At 36.9% G+C, this 22,588-nt stretch overlaps 1 long non-coding RNA gene across 4 annotated transcripts in view; it reads right to left on the minus strand.

Annotated features, from left to right (window-relative positions):
• Positions 1-22,588, minus strand: part of LOC147582242 (uncharacterized) — a 611,785-nt gene that overhangs the window by 146,716 nt on the left and 442,481 nt on the right. For 2 of the 4 annotated variants that reach the window (XR_015248679.1, XR_015248682.1), the window contains exons 1-2: positions 15,073-15,241; positions 9,328-9,380 (exon numbers count right to left, since the gene is read on the minus strand). The exons of 1 other annotated variant lie outside the window; for it this stretch is intronic. This is a non-coding gene — a long non-coding RNA (uncharacterized LOC147582242). Of the gene's footprint in view, positions 1-9,327; positions 9,381-15,072; positions 15,242-22,588 lie in introns of those variants that run through there. One more of the 4 variants, XR_015248681.1, reaches the window with a different exon arrangement.

The raw sequence follows: 22,588 nt of genomic DNA on the forward strand, positions 1-22,588 counted from the left end.
GAATCTAGACGTGATGAAACGCCACCTCCTCTTTTGCACTGCATTTTAATGAAAACCTATTATCTACCACTACCCTAGAATCTCTTCAACTCTCATCCCCATCCTTTCTGATCCGCTTCAAACTTTTCCCTTCCAAACCTGATGCAGTATTTCTGAAATTTAATTCTGCTAACATCTCTCACCATCTTAGAAAATGCCAGGGGCCCTGAATGGCTCTCCGTACTTAATATAAACTCCTTACCATCGCATTCAGAGGCCTCCACAATCTAACACCAATCAACAACTTCTACATTATCTCCACTAACGTTTCTATGCACTTTACTCTGTAGTTATTTCACGCTATGGGATTCCAAACTAAGCCACACTTTTCACCTATCTGTGGCTCTGCTCCTCTCATTTCCCCCATTTATCAAAGCACTTCTCTATTTCAAAGTCCATTTAAAATGTGATTTCTTCTGGGATATCACTTTTCATACCTCAGATAAAATTATCTCCAACCTCGGGATGTTTTTATCTCTATTATGACCGCACTTTGTCATGATAAGTACCTTCAAAGAAAGACCCATATTTTACTGATTTTTATATCTTTCTAATATCTAGCACAGATGTTAGAGAGTAAGCAATATGAGTTTTCTTTAAATAAAGGATTCAAAGGATAAATGCTGAGAAGAGGTAGAATATTTCCTTCATTGTAAATCTGATATCAAGAGTAATTAAAAAAAACAATAATGACACAATCATTCGAATGGTTATAATGTGACAAATCACTCAGTCAAGTTTTAAGCTGTGTTTTAATCTAAATTAATTTACATATGTTTTCAAGAAAATTAGTAAATTTTATTAAATTTATTATTAAACATATTAAATATTAAATATGTTTACTGAACTTTACACCTTTACAAATTCTTGTTTAGATAATCTGCTTTTGTTTACACTCTGCTATTTTATACATTTTTACTTAATTGCCAGAATTCTTCAACTTTTTTTTTTTTTTTTTTTTTATTTATTTATGGGACAGACAGAGACAGAGCATGAACGGGGGAGGGGCAGAGAGAGAGGGAGACACAGAATCGGAAACAGGCTCCAGGCTCCGAGCCATCAGCCCAGAGCCTGACGCGGGGCTCGAACTCACAGACCGTGAGATCGTGACCTGGCTGAAGTCGGACGCTTAACCGACTGCGCCACCCAGGCGCCCCTATTGCCAGAATTCTTTTAAGTATATTCATATCTTTCATGCCTTGAGATATTATTTCTCTTGTAAATTAAAGAATGAGTAGAAAGTTAAAACAAAACCATAACTGATTTCCAAATTTCATTGCCTTTGAATATATACCCAGAAGTGGAATTGCTTGAATATGGTAGCTCTATTTTTAATTTTTTGAGGAACCTCCATACTGTTTTTCATAATGATGGCACCAATGTTGAAAAAAATATATATATACAAATCAGCCTTAAAAAAAAAAAAAAGGTAATTCTACCATTTGCAACAACATGGATGAAAGTAGAGAGCATGAAGCTAAGTGAAATAAGCCAGAAGGAGAAAGACCAATATTGCATGACCTCACTTCTACCTGGAAGCAGGGAGTAGAAGGGCAGTTGCCAGGGATGGGGGGGAGGGAAATGAGGAGATATTGGTCAAAGGGCATATTGTTTTGGTTATGCGAGATGAATGAGTTCTGGAGATTCAATGGGCAGCATGGTGATGACAGTTAACAACAATGTCTTCCATCCTTGAGATTTTCAAAGAGGATAGACCTTCAAGTCTACACACACACACACACACACACACACACACACACACACACAGAAATTGTACCTGTGCAGGCGAGGATACATTTTTTAGCTTGATTGTGGTGATTTTTTTCACAATGTACACATATATCAAAACGTCAAGCTGTGTAGCTTCAATATATACTATTTTTATGTCAGAGATATTCCCAAAAAGGTTGTTAAAAAATACAATTGATAAAATAGCAGTTTTGTTTCTCTATAAACCAAAGAAAGATGATGAATGATAACTACTCCATCTTTTATATTCACCATCAGCAATCCTCTAATTTCTCTGCAGATTTGACATTATTAATTTATTTCAAAGACTGAGAAATTGCAGCTTAACAAATTAAAATAATGTCTAACTTCACACAGCTTCTAAGAAACAAAATAAGCTTCTAGCCAGTAGACTGATGTTTTGTTTCGCTTTGTTCTCCTCACTTCTCATCACAGAGCTTCCACGTTAGCAGGGCACACTGATGTGTAGATGTTCAGGATTTTCCCTAGTTCCTATCCTGATGAATTTCCCATGGTCACTTTGCTAACTATTTACAAGAATTTCCACGGACAGAGGGCTCATAAAAGCACATTTGAATGAATACAGTGATATAGACTAGTTACTAATTTGTGCTAGATGATCTGTGAGATTGTTTTAAATTCCAAGAATGGTTATCATTAAGTATTTATTTGCAGTGAAATCTATTGTCGTACAATAGGATTCCATTAAGCATTGTTCACTTGGTAGTTTTATTTTGGATTAAAAATTTCAAAGATCTTTTGCTTATTTCATTGATAAAGTATGGATAGAAGGGAGAGGGAATAAGTACTTTAAAGATTATGTATTCAAGGTCCCTGAACGCAGATAGGGTCTCAAGGGGAGAAATGACCTGCCCAAGGTCAATGATCTCACCACTTGCCAGGCTGGGCCCAGAGCCAGTTGCCTTCTCCTTCCATGATTCATGGCTCCTTTCCCCCCCCTGTAGCCCTGCCAGAAACCAGTGACTTATCTAAACTAGTTTAATCCCTAGCAGTGATAGTTAATTCCCTTAATCACTTAAGTAAGTGTGCTGCAAATTCATGCTGGTTTACAAATCTTCTGCGAGCAGGGATTCTCAAACAAGTTCCCTGCCTGCATCCAGTTTAGGGATTTGTGGTTCCTGCCTCTTCCTTTAATGACAGAATAAGAAATTAGCTTGAACTTTGAGTTATTTATAGTCAGAAACTCCACTCTTTGACACATTAATTATCAAGCCTATTTTTCCCTTGGTACGTTCTTTACTATGACATATCTGCAAAATGTTTTTTCCCTCCCCCTTTTGTTTTACTTACAAACGTTCATTAGCTCTGCTTCCATTTTGTGACTTTTAAAGGTTTCTCCCTAAAAAATTGTTTATTTCGCACTGATCACTAATGTGTCATTTCACAGTTTAATTTGTTATTTAAGTATTCTTCACATGATAGAAGAGTCAAGAGTGTGCGCTCTGGGGGCAAACTCCCAGAGTTTCTTTCCGGAATTCAGAAGGTGCTAGCTAATGATGAGGCCATACTGAGTGAGTTGATTACTCTGTTCCGTTTCTCTCACAGTTGGAATGAATAGAGTATCTACCTTAAAGAGTTCTATAAGGATTAATGAGAAATCCACATATGGTGCTATGTGCCATGGCTGGTTTTCTGTAAGAATGTCATAATTTTATGATAATTATTATATTAAATAATTGAAATTGATGACTTAGACTTTTTCCAGAATTATCACTACCACTGCAGCTTTTAAGGAAAGATATTTAATCATGTGTGAAAGAATAATAATTGGATAGCAGTTTTAGTTATTACTGGAAGAAATTAATAAAGCGTCTTTAAATGTACAGGAAATGGGTAAATTTCAGCATGCAATCTTGACGAAGTAACTAGTATAGTATTTGTCCATCCACCATAAAAACTATAATATTGGGGGAACGCCTGGGTGGCTCATTCAGTTTAGCATCTGACTTTGGTTCAGGTCATGATCTCCTTAAAAAAAAAAACATAATATACATGAGACAATGTCATTCATACCTCACAGACAGCATAGCGGTCTGATCCCCGAGAGAAGAGGAGCACACACATTGAGGCCCACCTTTGTCCAGGCTATCTGACCAGGGACACCTTACCTACTGTGACACAGGGAAGTAGAACCCAAAGTTAGAATTATGGGAAGACTGGAAGTCAGTCCAATTGGAGCTGAAGAGGCTGGGATTTGCAAAGGGTATGAGAGAAAAAAAAAAGAGACCTGCACAGGGGAACCTTGACCGAAGAAGAGTAGAGGGAAGAACAAGGCTTTTTTTTTTTTTTTTTTTTTTTTAGGTTTATTTATTTTTGAGAGAGAGACAAAAAAAAAAAAAAAAAAAAAAATTGTTATCCCAAGAGGAAAAGAAGGAAAGAAAAGTTCAGAAAAAATATTTGAAGAAATAATTCTAAAAGTTATTCAATATATGATAGACTATTAATTTGAATTACTTGTGGGCTGGCATTGGCAGTCACAGAGGAGGGAAGTATCACGTGTAGACAAGAATGCTCGTCTGTGGGACCTGCCAGACCAGACTCGGGAGAAATTGGAAGGCTTTGGACCAGTAGACCTCTCATGACAGACTCAGTGCACGTGAGGCGGTGACAGAGCAGATCTCCTTCAGGCTTCTTTGAGCCAATAGTGTGGGGTCCTGCAGCCAGACTTTTGGGCCCTTCCCGTTTCGAAGGAAATACCTGGGTAGAGATGGGATTCGGATAAGGAGTAGTTCTCAGCAACTATAGGTTCCAGACCCTGACGTAGACATTTTAAAAAGGCAACAGAATGGAGAAAAGGTGCTTTGTAAAAAAGTGGTTGAACAGAAGGGAAATTCTTTTTTTTTTTTTTTTTTTCTCATGAAAACCCAGTTATTGTTAATGAGATCAACACTGAATTAACAGGTGCAAGTCTGGTGGGTATGTGTTTGTGTCACCCAGGCGTATCAGCACAGTGGCTTACATAAAAAAAATTAAGAGCCATAGAAGATAGAACTCTTCATATCCCCCTCTTCTTTAAAAAGAAAAAAAGAAAGAAAGAAACTCCATTATTTTTAATGTGAGGCTCTCACCTATTCAAAGTCTACAAAAAGGCAAATGGCCAACCAGTGCCTTTCTGCCTGTATGGAAGCGTTTTCTCTATTTTTTAGATTTGGCAGTAATTTATTTTTTTATGTTTATTTATCTATTTTGAGGAAGAGAGTAAGCAGGAGGTGGGGGGTGGGGGAAGAGAGAGAGAGAATCCCAAGCAACTCTGTGCTGTCTGCGCAGAACCCGATGCAGGGCTCGATCCCATGAACCAGGAGATCAAGAGCTGAGCCTAAATGAAAACTCCAGCACTTACCCAACTAGGCCACCCAGGTGCCCCTACCTTTGGCAGTAATTTATGACAGTAATAGTTGTGTTGCTAATGAAAATTTCCCTTTCAGTTCTTGCCACAGTCCCCAACAGAGAAAATACTACGTTGACTAGGGTCTAGGATCTTATTACGCCATTCCCCGATGTGCCCACAAAAAAGAATGAATGCTGACAGTTAAGGTTTTGTTTTCCTAAGTTACATTGTCCCTTGATATTAACAAGACGTGGCAGTACTCAGGTTTGGCTGATAAGCCCAAATGACCTGTTGTTACTCTCATTATGGAATGTGACATAATAATATATGGTTATCAAGCTTAATCAGATACGAATACCTAACACCTTCAATACCTGGCTGATACAAGAGCAAACATTACCGTTCTGGGCACTACCATTCAGTCAAGATAGTTTTTGGTCCTTTAGTCCATCTTACTATTGACCTGCTCTTTCTCCAGAGTAACCATTGCTGTAAGTGCCCTTTGTACCCTCTCACCCCTGCAAACCCCACCATAGGGCGTGCCTACGTGTGTGTAACACGGGTGGGTAAAAGCAAGGAGAAGGAATAGTAAAATGTGATTGGTTTTTAAGCTAAGTGACGTGTGAACCCTTAAGTGTCCTAAGGATTTTTATAAACTTAAATTGTTGATATTCATTTAGCCAATATATAGAACCAAAACACACACACATAAATCTGCCTCTTTAAGTGACTGTGAAAATGCATTAAGGATTGACAGAAGTCAAACTTGTCTTTCACTTCCCGCTTAAAACTGTTTTCCCAGAATATCACAGACTTTTGACTTTTAATAAACTTTCTCCGCCCCCCCTCACTCACACTCTCTCTCAAAAATAAAACTAAAAAACCGTAAAAATAAATGTTTCCCTGCCCCTCCCCCACTCACAAAAACAAAATTAAAAAAAAACTTAAAAAGAAATAAAGAAATAAGTTTTCCCCAAATCTTTTTTTTTTAATTTCATAAATATTCTGAATATAGATTACGCTTTGCACGCAACCAAAAATCCTTACGTGTCTCCTTAGAGACAACATTTAAACTGGATCTTTTGGTAAAACAAGATAATGGAGCATCTCTGTTTCAGAGAGCTGCATCTATTTTCATTTTTTTTTAATGTTTATTTTTGAGACAGAGAGAGACAGAGCATGAGCAGGGAAGGCGCAGAGAGAGGGAGACACAGAATGTGAAGCAGGCTCCAGGCTCTGAGCTGTCACCACAGAGCCTGACGCGGGGCTCGAACTCACGAACTGTGAGATCATGACCTGAGCCGAAGTCGGATGCTTAACCGTCGGAGCCACCCAGGCGCCCCTCTATTTTCATTTTTGTTGGTGATCAATTTTTCATGAAATGTCTCTTGTTCTACGTTCAGAATCACCTTTTCTCCCACCTTCCTTCTTTTCATCTCATCATATTCTTCTATTTAAACAGAATCCACTTACTGAGATTACTCAGGGTCACACAGAGGCACATCCTGAGCACAAAGAGTGAGGCGTCAGAGTCACATTCATCAGAGGCCTGCTTTGGGGGCTGTAGGGGGAATGTGTTATTTACGATATTCACATTGTGAACATTTCATTTTATCTAAGAACAGGCAACATAGGCTCTACCCTTAGACTTCCACTCACTGACCATATAAATTTTAACTTATTTGACTTATCTGCATCTTGGGTTCTTCTGTCAGAGAGAAGATGTCTCGGGGTGCCTGGCTGGTTCAGTCAGCAGAGCATGTGGCTATTGACCTTGGGGTCATGAGTTCAAGCCCCAGGTTGGGGGTAGAGCTTCCATGTAAACAAAAAAAAGTGGGGAAACAAAAATAAAGGCATGATGCCCAGTTCACAGGATCTTATGATGTCCATTTAGCTTGGTTAGAAAAGCTAAACAATTATTTTAAAAGATTCTTATTTCATAGGTTTCAAATGTTAAATGACTGCTCTAAATCATTCATAAATTTTGAAAACATCTCACAAAGTTCAAACTTCGACACCAGGATACCATGGAACCTGAGGAATCTGATTTCAAACAGGTGAATCCATGTGATGGTGCATATATTCATAAATAAGTCTAAATATCATAGTAATATTCATAAATAAGTCTAAATATCATAGTAATTTCTTTGATCAGGACACAGATTATGAATGCCAATTAGTAACAACTGAACCTTGTTGGGTATTATCTGTTAGGTAGCAAAAACAACAGAATTGTTCAGTTATTTAGCCTAGCCTTCACGTAGAAATGCATCTCTAATATTTTTCAGCTCCTTAGACTGAGACGTAGTGACTAAAGTTTTGTGTTTTGCAAAGAGTGTCTGCCTTTGTTATCACATTTGAGCTCACAAACACCTACGATTTAGTAGAAAGCATCACCAGCATTATTTAAGTCATGTGTCCAACAAACACAGCAAAAGTGTTCCCAAGGCAGAACTTGACATCAGGACCTCTGAATCTACATCCTACGTTTCTAACAACACATTGTGTTGCCTATTTACATAAAACCAACATAAGTCCCAATAATGCCCACTAAACTAGAGACTCAGGAGAACAGTGATGCTAATCCATGATAGGGGCTTTAGCTAAGGGAAGGAAAACTTTACACGTATTGAACACATTATGTATATATTATTATTTTGTTCACTTCTCCACCCCCCAGCAAAAAAAAAAAAAAAAAAAAAAAAAAAAAAAAAAAAAAAAAAAAAAAAAAATTCAGTGGTATTATTTCCTTATCAGGGAATTGAATCTCGAAAAATTTCACATAACCTAAGATTCCAAAAGTTTCCAGAAAAGGCTCAAGCCTGGGTTTGCTCCTAGGTTTGGGTGATTACCAAACCTGTTATTTCCATTTCATAGTATCTATTCTTTCAACCCAGATAGTCAAAAATAATTTTAAAAATGGACATATTAATATTTATGCATATTCTACTTATTTACTTCCTCTCCAGAGAAAGTGTTTCAATCTCAGTTCTTCCAGACTAAGATATATTCATTTTAAGACAGTTATCTTTCATAAAATAAGCTGAATGATGTCTAACAGAGCTTGTCATTCCTGTATTTATAAATCCTTATCAATATATGTAAAAGTCTAAACTGGAAGTCTGAAGAACTTAAGAATCATGTTCTTTCCTGCATTAAAGAATAACACAGGGGGGCGCCTGGGTGGCGCAGTCGGTTAAGCGTCCGACTTCAGCCAGGTCACGATCTCGCGGTCCGTGAGTTCGAGCCCCGCATCAGGCTCTGGGCTGATGGCTCAGAGCCTGGAGCCTGTTTCACATTCTGTGTCTCCCTCTCTCTCTGCCCCTCCCCCGTTCATGCTCTGTCTCTCTCTGTCCCAAAAATAAATAAACGTTGAAAAAAAAAATTAAAAAAAAAAAGAATAACACAGGAATTTGGGCACTTAGTGAGATTCTACATATTAGAATGATTTGGGCACTTAGTGATTTCTACATATTAGAAGTCAAATTAGTTCCTAGATGAAAATGAAAACTCAAGAATGACCTCTGATCAAATGCTTGAATTTTCACTGTTGAATATGGTAATAATTTATTAAGATATGGGAACCAAGGTCACAATAACCTCCCTTTAAGTATAACCATAATAACTTGCGTTTGGTTATAGAAGTGTAAGGTAATATTTGACCCACTCTTACACATTTATACACGTTATGAAGTTTGAACTACTCTGACCCTCTTAAACAAATGGTCCATTACTGAGTGCAGTGTTTGGAAAACGTTTTTGAAATGCACACATCATCACAAATTTGGAAGGCCAATACTGAGAAAGAGAGAGAAGATAATAGAGTCGTAACATCTTTGAGGGTGAAGACTCCACAGAAAGGCTATACTTAGTTGGATAATTTCATTTGGCTGCAGAGATAGAAAAGAACCATGAAATGTACCATCCCAATTTCTTGTTTCTTATGGGAAAGTATTCTTTAAAGTATTATTACCACAGTGTTGACCTGTTCTCTCCTGTCTTTTTTCTTGCCTACAATGGAATCAGAGTGATTAAGGAACTGGGCATGAATGGGAATTTCTGAGTCTCATTGTTTTACTGAAGGTAAACTTTACATGTGATGACCCCAAGTGAAGGAAACATCTCTGAGGTCATTGAAATAACTTTGCCCTGGTTTTTTACTCAGCTCATCACAAAAGTTTATCACTTACATGTAGTGAGTAGATCCTCTGACAATTTCAGTGCTTCTCTTTCTGCCAGATGCCTACAGGAGAAATGTGTATATTGAAGATTCAATTATTTGAACATACTTTAGACTATGTCATTTCTATGAACTTTTGGCAACAACTCTTCTTTTTTTTTATGTCTATTTTTGAGGGGCACTCCACCTCTGCTTGTGCTCTGTCTCTCTCTGTCTTTCAAAAATGAATAAACAGAAAAAAAATTTAACGTTTATTTTTAAGAGGGGGGGTCATACATGGGGAGGGGCAGAAAGAGGGAGACACAGAATCAGAACAGGCTCCAGGCTCTGAGCTGTCAGCACAGCGTCTGATGCGGGGCTCGAACTCATGAACCACGAGATCAAGACCTGAGCTGAAGTAGGAGGCTTAACTGAGTCACCCATGCTCCCCTAAAACTTACTTTTTTCTTGTTGAGACTTTATTTTTAAAGGAAATTTTTAGTTTCACAGCAAAATTGGGAGAAAGGAAGACATTTCCCTCATATGCCCTTCAAGATTGTGTTGGCTAGTCTTGGGCTTTTCCTCTCCATTTAAACTTATAATCAGTTTGTCAATATCCAAAAAAATACATATTGTTAGGATTTTGACTGGGATTCCATTGAATGTATAGATCAAATTGGGGGGGGGGAACTAACATTTTGACAATACTGAGTCTTTTTTTTTTTTCAAAAAAAATTTTTTTTAAGTTTCTTTATTTGAGAGAGAGAGAGAGAGAGAGAGAGAGAGAGAGAGTAGGAGAGGGACAGAGAGAGCAGGAGGAAGAGGGAATCCCAAGCAGGCTCTGCACTGCCAGCACAGAGCCCAAGGCGGGGTTTGGACTCACAAACCATGAAACCATGACCTGAGCCAAAACCAAGAGTCAGATGCTCAACTGGCTGAGCCATTTAGGCGCCCGAGTCTTTGTATCTATTGACTCGGAATACCTTTTTATTCAGTTCTTTGAGTTAAAACTAGAGTTTTCTAGTTTCTTCATATGAATCTTGTTAGATTTATACCTCTAGTTTCTTCATATAAATATTTGTTAGATTTATACCTTTAAGTATTTCATTGGGGGGGGCTATTATAAATGGTATTGTACTTTTAATTTCAAATTCCAGCTGTTCATTGCTGGTATATAGGGAAGTGACTGAATTCTATATCTTAACCTTGTATCTTGAAACCTTGCTACAATTGCTTATTAGTTACAAGAGGTTTTTTTTTCTTAATTATTTCAGCATTTCTACATATGATTATGCCACTTATAAACAAAAACAGTCTTATTTCTCCCGTTCTGATCTATATGCCTTTTATTTTCATTTCAAACGCATAAGGTCTCAGTTTTATTTTACACGTTACTTTACTAAAATAGACTTGAAAACACGATCCTATTAAGCAACATACAAATGAAAAAAAATAAAATAAAACCATGCACGCATGTGGAAATAAAGATTTAAAGACTTGTTACAAGATTTAAATCCACACAATTATCAAATTAAATTTAATTCAATGAGATGATCATGGTCATAAAGCAGAACGCTTACGATACACTTAGGAAGGAGTTTGCACAGTGAACAAATTGAAGATTGAAATAAAATAACTACAGCCTACTACTTTTTGAGTCTTCCAAGATGCCAAGCAGTGTCACAAGATGTTGGAAAAAAATTACAGAAAATACATGAGTTTTTTGGCATGGTGCAGGAGAATAAAGTCCTCAGCGTGTGTTTGGCAGAAATAGAGAAAGTAATATTTCATAAGAGCAAGTAGGTTAAGTTGAACAGAATGGGTACATGGTCCTCTAAGATGGGGAGATTTCTGTAGATCATCCTCGATCTGTTAAATTACATCTTTCCAGCAGACAGACAAGTACAGAAGCTGCCGAGGTAATTTTATTCACACAAAAATGTGGACGCTACCCTGCCTAACAGATGAGTAAGTCAATACGTAACTGAAATGAATAGTAGCTAATAACAGAGGACTGTGTCATAGAAGCATCCAGGACAGTGCAGCCACCAAGAAATTTCTGGGAAGCAATTTAAACTAAGAAGCAAGTTCTAGCTTTTAAACTAGAACTTGGGCTATGGGCAGAATTTGTATAGTCTGTGAGGGGACCAAGGACACACCTTACTTTATGTGGAATTCAAGACGTAAAACAAACTTGACGGTTCAGCAAAATCGATATGTACAGAAAAGTGGCCTGAGGCAGCTTTTCTATTGTCACAATTATTCTTTTCTTTTCCTAAAAATATTCATCTCATTAGCAACATGAGCTAATGTTAGTGTGTGAACATATCATCAATGTGTCCAAATTTCAAATTTCTTGACTTTCTTAGCATGAATCCGACCTCTTGCAATGATCTCAGGTTGATAACTATTTTTAATATTTAGAATATTATTTAATTGTATAGAAATGGTAGGAAAAATATAAATATAACATTAACTCATGATTTTGAGAATACTTTTGGGGGGGCTTAATTAGTTCAACTGGAGAGTATTTATTTAGTACAACTTCCATTAATGCAAGATAGAGAAGGGAAGCTAACAGTAGGTAAGAATCAGTTCCGCCTAATTTGCCATGAATTGAATGCACAATTTGGGTATTATTGAAATACCCCAGATATCATTTACTTTATGATGGGGGGGAGCATAAAACTTGAAACATATAATATAATCTGAGAGATTAAATCTCTAGCTTTCTAAATACAATGTATTCTAACTCGCATGCTATCTTTGATGACTAACAGCTAACTTAATAGAATGTACCATAGGAAACATACATTCTGACTAGCGTTCTAAGATGTAGTTTGACACAAGGAAACACATAGCTCTCTCTGAAGGGAGAATTAATCCATAAACAGGATTGCACACATCCTTTTCAGAAATGAGTAAGTTTCAAACTTTATTTATTAGTAATCCCCCAGCATTTTTCATAGGTTGTATGAGGTAAAGACTGTAAATTCCACAGAAAAGTAAGAGGCTAGAATAACAGATGAAGATTCAGAAGCATCGTGCAATTTTTAAAGTGAGAACAAGAAATATTAATGTTTTACAAACTATAAAATAAATTCTTTTTTTTTTTTTTTTTTTTTTTTTTTTGCACAGGACATCACTTGTAACTTGTCTCAAATACCTAATAAAGAACTTAAACTGTTAACCAAATTCCTTTTCAATGAAAGTTTGCAAAGAAAATATAATATGAACATTTAAAGTGTTCATATTAGATATAATAAACACATCAATACTTTGTTCTTATAAAGCAGTAAATGTTAAATATTCTCTATATTTTATGCTCTAGAAAGCTACAAATGTTTGGCTTATTTACTTATAAAAATGCCTTGAGGCCAACATCTCACTTTATGCAGTAACTGCTTCCCTTAAATTTTCTGAAATATAAGAATTTTCTTTTTCGCATTTCCTATTTGCTGCATCCCTGTATGATATCATCTCTCTCCAACACTCACGACACTCTGCCATTTAATAAAACCTTTATTTTCATTCTGTTTGTGACTAATTAAAAACAAAAAAAAATCTTCCCTGCGGCACCTGCTGGCTAAGTTGGTTAAGCATCTGACATTGGCTTGGGTCATGATCTCATAGATCATGAGTTCGAGCCCCACATTGGGCACTGCAGTCAGCCTGAAGCCTGCTTGGGATCCTCTGTCTCTCTCTCTCTCTCTCTCTCTCTGTCCCTCCTCTGCTTGTGCTCTCTCTCTCAAAAATAAACATTAAAAAAAAATCTTCCTTCCTTTACCTACTCCCACCAAAAAGTGTAGAAAATAGCTCCCAATGAACCAAAGGAAGATCAAGAAGCAGTAAGTCAACAAATAAAGCCCAACAAAAGGAGTGGGGGGTTGAATTTGTGGTCCGGTGGGGTTTATATTAGCAAACTTCATTGATACTCTGTTCAGGCATTGGAGAAAGTAAACTCTTAAAAAGAAAGAAATCATGGGGCACCTGGCTGGCTCAGTCAGTTAAGCGTCTCTTGATTTTGGCTGAGGGCATGATCTCATGGTTCGTGAGTTCGAGCCCCGTGTCGGGATTTTGTGAACCCCTGCTTGTGATTCTCTCTCTCCTTCTGCTGTTCCCCTAGCTCCCCTACTCATGCTCCCTCTCTCTCTCAAAATAAATAAACATTAAAAAATTAAATAAATAAGTCATTAGACTACATATGGAAAGACTATAATAATTGACTCATATTATATAAAAACATCTTTACAAGAAACAAAAGAAAAATGTAAGATGTGTTTTGCTTGCAGAAATATGGCACTGGTGCAATTTGTAGCCACACTCTTCACTCTTTGCTAAGACATAACTGCGTGCACAGGTTTAAAGAGCAATTGCCTGGAGCTCAAACTAAACAAAAGGAATGTGGCCCCTAGAGACTGAACTGAATAATAATCATATTACTCGGTGTTTTCGTCAATGAAGTTAATAGGATTGAATGTTGTCTGTTACAAACCCTATTTTCAGATCTCTAGGCAAGTCTACCAATGACAGACACAACCGATCCTTTATAAAGCTTTCCCATTTTGTCAAATCGGTTTCTTTTTTTTTTTTTTTTTAACGTCTATTTCTGAGACAGACCGAGTGTGAGTGGGGGAGGGGCAGAGGAGAAAGGGAGACAGAATCTCAAACTGGCTCCAGGCTCTGAGTTGTCAGCGCAGAGCCCGGTGCGGAGCTTGAACTAGGCAATGGTGAGATCATGACCTAGGCTGAAGTCAGATGCTTAACCGACTGAGCCACCCAAGTGCCCCTGTCATATCTGTTTCTTTTACTGAATCATCGTTACACAAAGATGAATATCCATGCTTCTTAGTGAAATGAAGACAGAGTTTGAAGTTACTTCTATATTATTGGTAATGAGTTTCTTGTTACTTCAACACAGGTGTCAATTTATTCTGAAATACCTTGATCACAAAATCAAAGTCCTTTGATTCCTTAATCGTGTCCTTAGCCACAAAATGAGGAGTCAGATTTGTGAAAATAGCTCTGGCTTAAAAATAAAACAAAACAAAGAAAAAGGAGCAAGTTTTTATTTTTCTCGCAACACGGAAAAGATGCAAGAAATCTTGTCATAATGCAAAAAGATCAAAATTTACTTGAGCTAATGTATTTTTGATTTATAAAGCATCGTCTCCCTAAGTAATGACATTTTTTTTATAGTGCACATAAGAGTATTAAGTAAGCCAGCCAGGGCATATGCACACATCATTCAGTTCCAGTACTGTGATATCTGCTCTGAATATTGAAAGATTTCCTTGGAGATAAACATAGTCCCTGCGTTCAGAGTGTTTCTGGTCTGGTGCAACAGAAAGAAGAGTTTCAGATGCTGTCATAAAGTACAGAATACTGCAGGGGATCTGATGAAGGACCTCTAAGCACATACTTACTAATCAGAGGTTTTCCTGTGACACCTTATGCCTGAGGTGGATCCTGAATAGACGTGTATTAGTTTCCTACCCCTGCCTACCAAATTACCCTCACGTTTAGCATCTGGAAACAACACACAGCTATTAGCTCACAATTACTATCTCATCAACTCATCCTGGTTTGCCCAAGACTTTGCCAGGTTTTAAAACTGGAAGGCCCACGTCCCAGGAAACTTCTCAGCCCCAGGCAAACCAGGATGAATGATTGCCCTACTCACAGGGTTTCAATTAAGACATTGATGGGGGGGAGGGGGGGTGGCAAAGTCACTCTAGGCTCTACTGGGGTAAGATCTGCATCCAAACACCCTTACCCATTGTTGGCAGGACCCGGCTCCGTGGAGGCTATCAGCCTGAGGGCCTCAGTTCCCACAGGCCTTCGGCCAGAGGCTGCCCTCAGCTCTTGCCCTCATTCACCCTCTCCATCAGAGCCCTCACCTAGGAAGAGCCAGGGAGAGAATGCCTGCAAGATGAAACCACCATCCTTGGTAACCTAACCAGGAAGAGGCATTCTGTCATTTTTGCCAAATTCTATCTTCTAGAAGCACGTCTAACTGGATCCAGTTCAACTTTAAGGCAAGGGGAATAAACAAGGGTGGGACCACTAAGAATTGAAGATCGCTGGGAACCATAAGAAAACTTCCAAATAAATAAATAAATAAATAAATAAATAAATAAATAAATAAATAAATAAAACAAAAAGGGCCAAAAGCAGCAGCGAAAAAAGAAGAAACGTAATATCATATCTTTGATGTTGATATATTTTTTACAGAACAGGCAACATTATTCTAAACGTATCTGATTTAATCAATTGATAAATACCAAAGAAACTGTATACTCAGTTTTCTTTTAAATTACTTGGTTAGAAATAATAAACATATATAAGTGTGTACTTTTTGCATATGTGCTCTTGTGTTTATGTATGTCAGGGTAGAGGGCGTTGCTTTGAATGGCCTCTTTTTTTTTTTTTTTTTTTAATCTGCTTTTTAAAGTTATTTTAAGTTACAAAATTCCAGAAAGAAACAACTGTATAATTGAAGTTCCAAAAAGGGCATCTCTAAGAATAAATACTAAATGTCCTTTTCTTTTAATATAATTTATTGTCAAATTGGTTTCCATACAACACCCAGGGCTCATCCCAACAAGTGCCCTGCTCAATGCCCATCACCCACTTTCCCCTCTCCCCCACACCCCATCAACCCTCAGTTTGTTCTCAGTATCCAAGAGCCTCTTATGGTTTGCCTCCCTCCCTCTTTGTAACTTTTTTTTCCCCTTCCCCTCCCCCATGGTCTTCGGTTAAATTTCTCAAGATATACATATAAGTGAAAACATATGGTTATCTGTCTTTCTCTAACTGACTTATTTCATTCAGCATAATACCCTCCAGTTCCATCCACATTGCTGCAAATGGCAGGATTTCATTCTTTCTCATTGCCAGGTAGTATTCCATTGTACATATAAACCACATCTTCTGTATCCATTCGTCAGTTGATGGACATTTAGGCTCTTTCCATAATTTGGCTGTTGTTGAAAGTGCTGCTATAAACATTAGGGTGCATGTGCCCCTATGCATCAGCACTCCTATATCCTTGGGTAAATTCCTAGCAGTGCTATTGCTGGGTCATAGGGTAGTTCTATTTTAACTTTTTGAGGAACCTCCACACTGTTTTCCAGAGTGGCTATACCAGTTTTCATTCTCACCAGCAGTGCAAGAGGGTTCCCATTTCTCCACATCCTCTCCAGCACCTATAGTCTCCTGATTTGTTCATTTTAGCCACTCTGACCAGCATAAGGTAGTATCTCAGTGTGGTTTTGATTTGGATTTTCCTGATGATGAGTGACGTTGAGCATCTTTTCATGTGTCTGTTGGCCATCTGGACGTCTGCTTTGGAAAATTGTCTATTCATGTCTTCTGTCCATTTCTTCACTGGATTATTTATTTTTCCAGTGTGGAGTTTGGTGAGTTCTTTATAGACTTTGGATACTAGCCCTTTATCCGATATGTCATTTGCAAATATCTTTTCCCCTTTTGTCAGTTGCCTTTTAGTTTTGCTGAGTTTCCTTTCCTTCTATGGCCATGATGCTGATGATGCCTACTGAGCTTTCTTGCCTTTTTAAACCCTATGATTCCTCTTGATGTCTGCTATTTTCAATCTTTCAATGTTGTCTTCCTCCTTCAAGATCTGCTTTTGCCAAAGATAATTCTCTTTTTCCCAAATTCACCCTTAACTCATTGCTCTTAGAATGCTTGTTATTCCTTTAGACTTTACCCCAGACTTCATTCTCTCAATATTTTCCCAGCTAATACAATTTCCCTTATTAAGCATCCTCATATTACATATTCCATTTTCTAGCATTTTCACAGTGCTATCTTTTTACATTTATAATATGATTATTTATTTAGTTAGTGTTTATTTCCTGAAACATTAGCTCCACGTAGGAATTCACCATGTTTTTCTCAGTCCTATACTAATATCTGGCACAACACAGATTATATTTAACTATGTGCTGAATGAATAAATATCTAATAATTGACTTGATGGTTATTTTCCAAATGAATCTTCCTTTCTGAATTGAAAATATTGTTGTTAAGTTGGTTAATATATAGTCGGTGAAGGAGTAATTATGTAGATGTAATTTGATACAAAATATAGTTATTTTCTTAACTTTTATATTTTTCACACCATGCTAGACCTAGTTAGTCATCAATATTCCCAGTCAGTAACAAAAAGTCAGCCTACTGAATAAATACATTTAAATACATATTATTTGAACTATATGTCATAAAAATGTAATAAGGAAGAACCCTTTTGTTCTGGTCACTGGGATAATGAAACATTTTAATATAATTTATGCTGTATTTCTGTGGAATACACACTTACACTGCTTCTGAAAAAAAATATTTTTTTTTAAAGTGTAGATACAAGTTTAGATAAAAGATTTAAAAGTTTTACCAACTCTCTCTACTTATGACCCAGCCATTGTTTCAAGTGTTTTAGTGCAGACTGTGTGTTTGGAGCCTAGGAGAGCGTCACCTGTGAGAGGAGGAAAGGGCTGGTCAGCCATTTAAAGACACCCCGGCCTGACTGGCCAGTACTCGTGCTAAGTAGATCGGCCACTAGAGGGCACAAGGACCTATCAAAAGATTCACTCTGTTTTGTTTCTTGGGTTGTGGGTTTTTTGTTTTTTTTTTTTTTTGTTTTGCTTCAAACTGGGGAAGGGAGGGAGAAACAGGGGGGAAAATATTATGGAATTAAATTCCAACTATTTTAAATTCCAGAATAGCCGGCAAGCCGATCAGAAGTTTAAAGTCACTTCTGTTTTAGGGGAGGCCAACGTAAGTCTTGCACAGATTTGCAATGTTTAGGAAAATTTATCATAAACACCTTTATTAATAAATATTGCATATGCCTTGACATCCAGAAAACATTTTCCTGTGATTATCATGAAGGTACACTTTTTGTCTAGAAACACCCTGGGATACTGCTTCCTTTTATTTATTTTTTTTCTGTCTCACACACCCTTCAGTGTAAAGATTACTTTTCATCTTTTCTGGGGATTCTCCCTTGAGAGCATCAGCCCTGAGAATTAGTTCCATCCTCGTGCGCACTGAAAATTGTAGAATCGACCATGCGATCATCTCACCCACGTGGTAAGTGCTTGCTAGGTGTCAGACACGTCCTGGGTGGGGCTGGAAACATGACCTCATGATCCTTGAAGCAGGGAACTCAGAGACCACAGGGCCTGAGGGGAAATTAACCTTTAACAAAAAAGAAACAAATGTGCCCCTAGCCACAATTCTTATCTTACAGATCTTGAGTCACAACAGTTTAAGTGATTTTCCCCCAAACACACCAAAGCCAATTGGGCTCCAAAGCCAGATAAGATGGATTTAGTTCCAGAACATTCTGGTAAGAACATACATGGTTAATTCCCTGCCAGCCCTTTCAGGATCATAATAGATCTTCAAGTCATATGTAGTGAATATGATTTATTCCTATAAAACAGAGTCATTAATTAAAATTCAAAAAGCATTTTTGGTTGCCTACTTTGTGGGGTGAATGATGCTTTGAGAGCAGAGGAGACCCACTTAAGTCACCATGGTGATCAGCCACCCGGAGGGTCTCACGGAGGATGTTGGTCACAAGTGTATTGAAGGCTTTGGAAGAAACTCTTGTTGAAAAGGGGAGTACAGATCTTTCCAAGAAGAAGACCTTGTATGAAAAATGGCACGGAGAGAAGAACTTAAAATAAGTAATGCTGTATTTTGGTAATTTACAGTAGTTGAGAGGTTAACTTACAAAATAGGAAGGTACTTAAGAAGAAGAAAAAAAAAGAGAAGAGTGATTATTCATTTTGCATTTCTCTTTATCTTAATTAGATAAAACCTAAACATAAAAAAAGACAAAAAAATTCCACTCCAGTTGTCTCAAGAAAAAAATAGGTAAGAACAATATAAACACATATACTGATAAAGCATATAATTATAAATTTTTAGTCAAATTATATATATATATACACACACACACACACACGCTATATTTTAGGAAGAGAATAACTTTTAAAATGAAATTAAAATAAAGTATCTTGAGTAGTCAGTGATTGTTGAATGTAGAAAGTAGATAGTTTGAAACATTTGTAAAACATTTAATATCCTAAATAATGATTAGTATTCAGAATCATGAGAAAACTGAAATTCATCATCCCAAATGGTTAGTTTATTAGTGTCATAGTTCAGATTGGTAAAGAAAGACGGCAAACGTGAATGAAAAATAAGTATTGGTCAGGAAATTTTGTGAGTATCAAAGAATGGGTAGAATTCTGGCTAGTTTCATTTTTTTATAAATATTTTTAATATTTATTTATTTTTGAGAGAGAGAGAGACAGAGTGTGAGCAGGGAAGGGGCAGAGAGAAGGAGACACAGAATCTGAAGCAGGCTCCAAGCTGTCAGCACAGAGACCAACGTGGGGCTGTAACTCACAAACCCGGAAATCGTGACCTGAGCTGAAGTCAGACACTCAACCGACTGAGCCACCCAGGTGCCCATAAGTTTCATTTATTTTATCTTTTCAAAGAGAAATGCTCTCTGAAAATAGATTTCAAATAATATTAAAATTATAGAAAACATATAATAAGAGTGGTAAATGTGAAGATTGCCTTACCACAGAAATCAGAAAGAAAATAGTGTAATAAACAGAAGAAATGAAACTGATAATGTTTTTTTAGAGACATCTGATAAAACATTACCATGGTGACAAAGCATATACATGGAAAGATAATAGATATACTAAAGTATCAGTAAAGGGTAAGGATTATCATTGTGAAATATATAGGAATTTGATATGTGTGTCTGACTCAAAAAATATTTTAATTCCATGGAATTAAAACTAAGTGTTGAGAGAAAATCCAGCAAAGAAACAAAACTTAATAGTTAGAAAGAATAGCTATTATTATCATATCCTTTGTTAATTTCTCCAACTTGTCATGGCATAATTAAAAAATAGATTCTAAATTTAAATCCATAGATTCGTAGTCTGATAATCTGCACCTGCCTCCTTTAATAGATAGACATACAAAAGCATTTGTAATAGAATTTGGATGTCTTCCTGGCTGATTTGCAAAATTACTGACAGTTTTAGGCAATCTCAATTTATCAAAATTCTTAGGGATACATTTAGATTCTGTTTTGAAAATTCTGTGTCTCTCTTCCTAATTCAGAGAAAAAATTGTTCTGACCTGATAATGGTGAATAAATGAAATTGATATATAAGCATAAATTTGCATAAAACAGAAGTTGACTCACAAACCACATAAGTCTCATCGGATTAGGGGCCATAGAGGAGAGAAGCCACTTCATACATTACCTAAATCAAATATAGAAGTAGAAGAAAATCATTATGACTTAGGAGCAAGGGCAGAACCTAAGTTCACCAATATATTCTTGAAGTTTTGAATAATTAAGAAAAAGTATAATTTATCTGCATGCCTACTTATATTCTGTCTTAAATAATGTAGAGTGAGAGGTATGTTACTTCATCAAAAACCCAAATAGAGATTAAATATGTAATTGTTCTGACTGCATTGTGGCTCAGTGAAGCAGCATCAGAGAATGGAAGGAACACTAGAATTTTAGGAACATACAGTGCACACTTTCAATATGTGTCCGAATCCGTGTTCCAACATCTTCTACCTGTGTGATACTAACCAAGAAACTTTCTTTCCAAGTCACATCAATGTCTTCATTGTAAAATAGGAAAAAAAATCTGCATCACAAAATTTTATGAGTATTATTAAAAGTGCCTAGAATGGATTTAGAGTTACTCCATCAATCTTGGGTGGATCTGAAAGTAATTTAAATTCGAATATTTGCTTTTATCCTTATACTAATATTTACTTATATATAAATGCTAATTTTAAACCTTCCCAATATGTGGCTGAAGATTCTTGACAGTTAAGTTCTGTCATTTCCAACTTTTGTGCCACATGGCATAGTTTTACATTCGATAAATAATGTGTTCCCAGGGCTTGTATTGCAAGAAAGGCTGCATGTGATGCAGAGAGTTTATAATAGCATTTTATGTTGAATTAGAATGTTCTGGAATTTTTTTGCATCAAATTCAGAGCAATCTGTCAGCTATAGTCTACTAGTAATGGCAGAATTACTTGTTTCATTCATCTACTAAAACAATGGAAAAATTAGACTATGAAGATGAAGAATCTGTTTGAAAGTATTAGACAGTTACCAAGTTACCAAGACATTGAACGTTTGCCAGGCCAGGACCCAGGAAAGAACTAAGAAGAACAGGTGATCCAGCTGTTTGGATGTCCTTTTCCCCAGGGAGAAAGCTGTCAACCAGGATAGCAAAAATGGAGCATCTGACTTCTGCTGAAGTCATAAGGCATGAGGTCATGATTTTGAGGCCTGCATTGGGCTCTCTGCTGTCAGTCTAGAGCCTGCTTCACTTCAGATCCTCTCTCCCCCTTTCTGCTCCTCCCCAGCTCATGCTCTCCTTCTCTCTCTAAAAAATAAACATTAAAAAGAAAGGGAGGGGGGCGCCTGGGTGGCTCAGTCGGTTGAGCTTCTGACTTTAGCTCAGGTCATGATCTCACGCTCTGTGAGTTCGAGCCCCGCGTCGGGCTCTGTGCTGACAGCTCAGAGCCTGGAGCCTACTTCAGATTCTGTGTCTCCCTTCCTCTATGACCCTCCCCCGTTCATGCTCTCTCTCTCTCTCTCTCTCTCTCTCTCAAAAATAAATAAACATTAAAAAAAAAGAACAAGAAGAAAGGGAGGAAAAAACAGGCTTTGGTTTATAACCTCAAAGGGATATACTTTAAGAGGAAAGGTGACCCCCAAATTGACCAGTCTTTCAAGGACCTGAATTATATTTTCAAATAATCTCAACCTCTGATAAGATAAAAGAAATGAGACTTAAACAAGCTGCCTTAAAAAATACTAGTAAATTCTTTCCCCAGGACACAGGACTATCCAGGGTTTCTAGTGATTTTTACAATTTTTCATGTACAATATCTGACACTCAATTATAAAAAGCATTCATGAAGATGAAAAAAGTGACGGAATACTAAGAAAAAAGGAAACAGATCTACATAATATCTAGGTACTGCAGTTATCAGACAGACTTCACAGTGACTATAATTCATGTTTTTACACAATTGAATTACAAGATTCAAAAAATCAGAGGAGAATGGGAAATAATTTTAAAAGAATCAAATGGATTTCATAGAATTAAATAATACTCTAAAAAAGCTAAAGAATGGGTTTAGCAAACTATTAGACACAGACGAAAAGAATATTTGTCAGCTAAAAAACA

This window comes from Puma concolor, chromosome A3 (genome assembly GCF_028749965.1).
Source record: "Puma concolor isolate L17-30 chromosome A3, mPumCon1.1.hap2, whole genome shotgun sequence".
In the NCBI taxonomy this organism is placed as follows: Eukaryota; Metazoa; Chordata; class Mammalia; order Carnivora; family Felidae; genus Puma; species Puma concolor.